This window comes from Centroberyx affinis, unplaced genomic scaffold, assembly GCF_046629955.1.
Source record: "Centroberyx affinis isolate AG114_WGS23_722 - 3 ecotype Tasmania unplaced genomic scaffold, CSIRO-AGI_Caff_v1 ptg003542l_1, whole genome shotgun sequence".
In the NCBI taxonomy this organism is placed as follows: domain Eukaryota; kingdom Metazoa; phylum Chordata; class Actinopteri; order Beryciformes; family Berycidae; genus Centroberyx; species Centroberyx affinis.
The window spans coordinates 108,922-115,530 of record NW_027281482.1 but is presented as its reverse complement, the minus strand read 5'-3'; positions in this window follow the sequence as shown (position 1 = coordinate 115,530).

Sequence of the window (6,609 nt, the reverse complement as noted above, 5' to 3'; positions counted from 1 at the left end):
CTACAAAAAAAAAAAAAACCCAAACTCCGCCTCTGCCTTCAAACTAGCCGCGATACGTTGCGTTCTGTCATGGAGAGAACGTCTGGCCAACCTCCTTTCAGAAATCTGTCCATTTAATGTTGCCTTTCTTATCGGGAAATGTGCACACAACGTAGAACATTAATTAAAACCTCTGAGGAATTATTAGGATTCACTTTTCATTTCGGCATACAGTACACCAGGCAACACTTCCATTATTAAAAGTTTAACCTCTCATTTCCACCAAAATACACGTAGTGGTCTGTATCGCGCTGTGTAAATTATTTCTAAAAGTTGAGATTTTATTTAAAGACGTTCCTATACGTGCTTTTATGCTCGCCGAAATGAAGAGTGGCTACTTAAACTCAAGAAAAGGTCTCGAGGCGTAATGAGCAAGGCAACATTAAACTGGAAGACGTTTCAATACAAATTAGCGGGGACTGCCCCCAAATTAGAATTTCCCGAGGAACTTGGGAAATTCAACACATGCCTGGTTCTGCATCCTGTCATGTGTTTATCTGCTGATAGTAGGCCTATCAGAACTGAAGCTTATGGGAAATCTGTGTATGATGGAAAGTGGCATGCATGCGTTTTTGCATGAAACTGTCAATTGTCCTTTTTTCTCTTACGGTCCCGTCTGCCTGACATAGGCTAATAGTGGCTTTGAGACAGTTTTATTTGATGTGAGCATTTTGTCCAAAACTCCAAGCAAGTATGCATTTATAGCATGGGGGAATCCTTAATCCTTTCACCCTGGAACCTAAATGAATACATGTAGGCTATTCTCATCCTGAGATTTACACTGATTTATGAATTCACCAGAAACAGGCCTAATTTTTGGTCCCAACTGGGTCCCAATGGCTGGCTAGTCTAGTACTCACTGACTGGGAAATCTATCGGAGTCAGAAATGAAGTAGTGGGCTGTGTCACCTGCTATCTGTTCAATTAAACACCCAGTCCTGGGGTTTGATCACAACCTGCCTCGCTGTCCTGCATTTGGGTCCTCACCACACCTCCCCGTGACAGAATGAACCGACCAAGACTGGACCCAGCGGACAGCACCCAGCTACCACACAGCCTGCCTTCACCTGGTGAGCCCTGCTTGTCTGTTTGACCTGCGCTCTCAACCCTACCCTCTCGTCCCGGCAGTGGAAGAAAGCTCCGGGGGGTTTCAGCCCCTTTCCCTGCCAGTTTGTCTGGATCCCCAGCGCTCTCAAGCCTACCCTCTCGTGTCCCGGCAGTGGAAGAAAGCTCCGGGGGGTTTCAGCCCCTTTCCCTGCCAGTTTGTCTGTATCCCCAGCGCTCTCAAGCCTACCCTCTCATCCCGGCAGTGGAAGAAAGCTCCGGGGGGTTTCAGCCCCTTTCCCTGCCTGCTTCTGTCTTCCCAGCGTTCTCAAACCTACCCCATAACAGTACGAACTAGCCAACATGGACCCAGCAGACAGGTCTCCTCCCTCTGCAACTGGCGTTGAGATGATCTCTCTGTTCACATATTTTGCCCAGCAAGCAGCCTTGTCAGCTAGCCAGCAGCCTAGCTACCAGCCCAAGCCTAGGCCGCAGCAGCAGCCTAGCTACCAGCCCAAGCCCCAGCAGCAGCCTAGCTACCAGCCCAAGCCCCAGCAGCAGCCTAGCTACCAGCCCAAGCCCCAGTTTGCTAGCCTCCAGTCTGCTAGCTTTGGGCCTGCTAGCTACCAGCCAGCACTCCAGTCGGTTAGGCTCAGGGTTTTGAGCCTAAAACCTGCCTGTCCTGACCCGGCTTTCCCGGAACCCCTGGTTTCTACCAAGGATCATCTGGGGAGCCGCCCTGATGCCCAGCGGTCATCCTTTGAGGGGACTCGTCTTGCCTTTTTCACGGGGACCCGTGGAGGCACCAAGAGGCGGCGAGGTCCCCGTGGCTCCCGACGCCACTGGCTCACTCGGCAGTCCTGCGCCACAGAGTCTCCGCTACCCAGCGCCACTACTGGGGTCCAGTCAGTCCCTGTTCCTGAGCCGCGGCAATCTCCTGTTCCTGTCGGGCCACGGCAATCTCCAGTCCCTGTTCCTGTCGGGCCATGGCGGTCTCCTGTTCGTGCTGGGTTACAGCACTCTCAGCTTCCTGCGCTGCGGAAGCTCCCCGTAGCCGAGCCGCGGTGGTCTCCTGTTCCTGCACTGCGGCAATCTCCCGTTCCTGCCGGGTCGCGGCAATCCCAGCTTCCTGCGCCACGGAAGCTTCCTGTCGCCGAGCTGCGACAGTCACCTGTTTCTGCGCCTCGGCTGGTCCCTGTTCCTGCGCCACAAAAGCGCCCTGTCGCCGAGCTGCGGCAGTTACCTGTTCCTGCGCTGCGGAAGCTCCCTGTTCCCGCTGAGCCGCGGCAATCACTTGTTCCTGTTGGGCCGCAGCAATCTCTTGTTCCTGTGCTGCAAGAGCCTTCTGTTCCTGGGCTGCAGCTGTCTCCTGTTCCCATCTTGCAGCAATCCACTGAGCCAGAGGTGCAGCAAATTTCTGTTCCTGTTCTGCTGCAGTCAGCTCTGGCTGTGTTTCAGCAACCCCCTGGTTTCCTGACTTAACCGGCTCACCTGCCGGGCTCCCAGCTGACACAGCCTGCTCTGCAGCCAGATCCCCAGTTGTGGGCCGCATCCGCCGACGCCCTGCCATTCCCCATCAGCCGTCTCCGACAGCAGCCACCGGACTCCGGTCCTGCGCTCCAGCCTCCAGTGTCCGGTCCTGCGCTCCAGCCTCCAGTGTCCGGTCCTGCGCTCCAGCCTCCAGTGTCCGGTCCTGCGCTCCAGCCTCTGCCGGACTCCGGTCCTGCACTCCAGCCGTTGCCGGACTCCGGTCCTGTACTCCAGTCTCCGGCCTCCGATCCTGTACTCCAGTCTCCGGCCTCCGATCCTGTACTCCAGTCTCCGGCCTCCGATCCTGTACTCCAGTCTCCAGCTTCCGGTCCTGCTTTCCTGTCTCCGGCCTCCGGTCCCGCACTCCCGCTGCCGGACTCCAGTCCTCCTGACGCCGGAAGCTGATCTCGCAGCCTGTCCCAACCCGCAGCCAAATCTTCTGGTGTCGGCTGCATTCCCTGACCTCCAGCCGTGTCCATCCTTCTGTTCCCAGGCCACTTGTCCCTGAATCCCTCCTCCGGACCCCCTCCACCCACCCTGCTCGGTGTTCCTGGCCAGCCTGGTGGGACGTCTGGTAGCTGTCCCTTAAGGGGGGGGGGGGGTACTGTCATGGTTTGGCCATGACCTGCCTGTGTGTTTCTTTCTGTGTTCCCTGCCTCCCTTGTGTCTCTGCCTCCTGGTTTGTCTGTCAGTGTGTAGTGTGGGTGTGGCTCCCTCTCTCCCCCAGCTCCTGTACCTCATTTGTAATCACCCCATGTGTATATTAGTCTTGTTTCCCCAGTCAGTCTTTGTCGGTTCATTGTTCTGTATTGTGTTATGTTTGTGTAGAGCTCGTGTTTTTGGATTTCCTGTGTCACCTGCTATCTGTTCAATTAAACACCCAGTCCTGGGGTTTGATCACAACCTGCCTCGCTGTCCTGCATTTGGGTCCTCACCACACCTCCCCGTGACATTGTCAGTGGTGGAAGAAGTACTGAGGTCTTTTACTTAAGTAAAAGTAGCAATACAACAATGTAAAGATACTCCATTACAAGTAAAAGTGCTGCATTCAAAATCTTAAGTAGAAGTTAATAAGTATTGGCAGCAAAATGTACTTAGAGTATCAAAGTAAACATACTCATTATGCAAACTGTCCCCATTTAGAGTTATATTTTTCATAAATTATTGGAATATTAATACTGATTTATTGACATACATGTACATGTAAGCAGCATTTTAAAGTTGTCAACGTGAAGCTATACTTTTGGGTAGTCTAATCTATAACAATGCTATTTTATAGTTATTTTATAAAGATGATCAAATGTTTTAAATATAAAATATTGATCTGAAAAGTAACTATAGCTGTGAAATAAATGTAATGGAGTAAAAAGTACAATATTTCCCTCAAATGTAGTGAGTATAAGTACAAAGTAGCATAAAATGGAAATACTCAAGTAAAGTACAAGTACCTCAAAATTGTACTTAAGTACAGTAATTGCGTAAATGTAATTAGTTACTTTCCACCACTGCTGTTTGTTCAATTTGTCATTTGTTTTTATACAAATGCTTAATTTTATGAATGAACTTAGCTCAGTTCTTAATGTGTGGTATGGTTATAACTATACCTTCAACTTTAGGGTCCCATACAGTCAGTTTAATAAACAAAGACAGACAATAGCAAGTAGTATCAGCATCAATGTGACACAGCCCTGTTTGTGTTGAGACAGGTGATCACCAAATGACAGAAATCAATCCATGAGCCATATAGAAAAATCAACTCAGTCACTGGTTTCAGTATCTTTCAGTAGAAAATGAAACAAATGCAAGCTTGTAAGGCAAAATAAAGTGAGAATAAGAACTACTTCTGCTACACTGGAAACAATACACAGCACTCAACGCATTCCAGCACACAGTTAAGTAGTGTAACATCTGCAGCACTTTGTATTGCTTGGGGTCCCGAGGGTTGAGGCAACATCACAGCACTGAGATCAGTTGGGGGTCACCGTTTGCTCTACTGGGTACAGGTAATCTGTTTTAATTCATGCATCTGTGTGATACGATTGGAGAAGATTATAAGGGTGAGGAGGAGAGCGTTTCAGGACTCAGTGACAAAAAATAAATGATCATTGACAGTAAAAAAAAAACCCCAAAAAAACAGTTGAGTTTCAAAGTATTTTTCAAGTTGGCAAAAACTTACTGTAAAGTGACTTATTGAAGTGACTTACCTTGTCTGTATCAACTAATGAAATGATTGCTTTCCAAGTCAGAGCTCTTTTCTTTCTTTCTTTCTTTCTTTCTTTCTTTTTTCACTTATTCTTTATTTAATCAGGTAGTCCCATTGACCTCAAGAGAGAGCTGGCCCATATTTGATTCCAATTCAAACATGATACAGTCTTTAAGTAACTTTAACTAAGGCACTGTGATGAAAAGGCCTTCATTAGACAATTACAAATGACCATGGCCTAGGTGACATTCCAGTTTGCATATTTCATAACATTTCCATGCAAGGCTGCTACAGTCAGTAACACATATGAGGTATTTGTGATGAGATAACAGGAAGTTGTTCCATTATTAGGTGGAACACTCAAGCATTTTTTTTTTTCAACTGAAGCATTTTGGGATAGTGGTGTTTTGGCTCAGGCTCTGGATTCACTTGGGATGTGAAATGAGACAAACAGCATGAATTTGAAGAGTAGAGATTGCTAGCTTTAATTTGAGACTATTTTCAACTGTATTGATATGGCAGAGCAATCTTGGAGGTATATCTGTATCTGCTGCCTGCTCATGGAAATAGAAGAGAAGAGCTTTGTTGTCAAATGTCATTTTCCTTCTGAACAAGTCATCCACTCATCAGCACTGTTTCAGCTGATCCATGCAAAATACAAAGAACCACTAGCCATGAGCCATAACGGTCTTGCAAACATTACATCACTACTTGGAGCCAATATTCAAAGCCTAATAACCTACAATTGTCTACTGTTTATTTGGATCCCCATTAGTTAGGTAACAGCTACTCTTCCTGGGGTCCACGTTAAGAACATAAATGCATACACATGCTTTCATGCATGCATACATTAATACAATTACAGCAATAATCTGGTCCACCCCACCCCAATTAAAACAGTATAAACATTACAAAAACCAAATACAGTTTCAACAAAACCACGTGAAACTCTCTCTCTATAGGCCATATCTCTCTCTATATGTATACATATATATATGCATACACACATACACGCATACATACTATATAATAAGCAGTATCTATGACCATGTTTACCAAATACTTTGAGCTACCAACAAATTTAACAAAACCAAAGTTGTTGTTTTTTTTATATTTATTTTGCAGGCCTGTACCCAAGAATAACCTCTTTAGTTGCTTTTTAAAGCTTTCTTTACTCGTTGCTTGAGTAATAAAGTATGGCAAACTATTCCAATGAGAGATGGCTCTATACATACGTTTTTTTCATTAAGCCACAATTTTTTTTCACAATAAGCCACTTGTAGCTTTTATCAGGTGTGGAAAGAGTACTAAAATACCCTACTCAAGTAGAAGTACTGTTACCTTGCTGAAATTGGACTCAACTAGTAAGAAAATTTCCTTTGTCAAAATCTATTACTAAGTAAAAAGTAGCTTATTTAAAATGTACTCAGGAAAAGTGTTACTTTTTAGAAAAGTAACTTTGTTATATGTGATCTTTTCCATGCAATTCTAAAGGAAGAGAGGACAGAGTTCAAACTAGATTCTTTTATTTAGATAAATTAGAAATTACAAAATAAATGACACAAAGTAAATCCAGATTACTCTTCTCTTTGCTGACTGACCATTCACTGTGAACGGCTCCACAATTGGCCAGTTTACGATGGTCCAGTTTCTGATGCTGATGGAGAGCCCACAAAATGCATACTCTGTAATGGATGTGATTTAAAATGCAGCTAAGAACTATACTTAAGCAAAAATGTACTTCAGAAAAAGTAAAATGACTGACTTAGAAAAAAAAAAAATCCAGAAAGTAC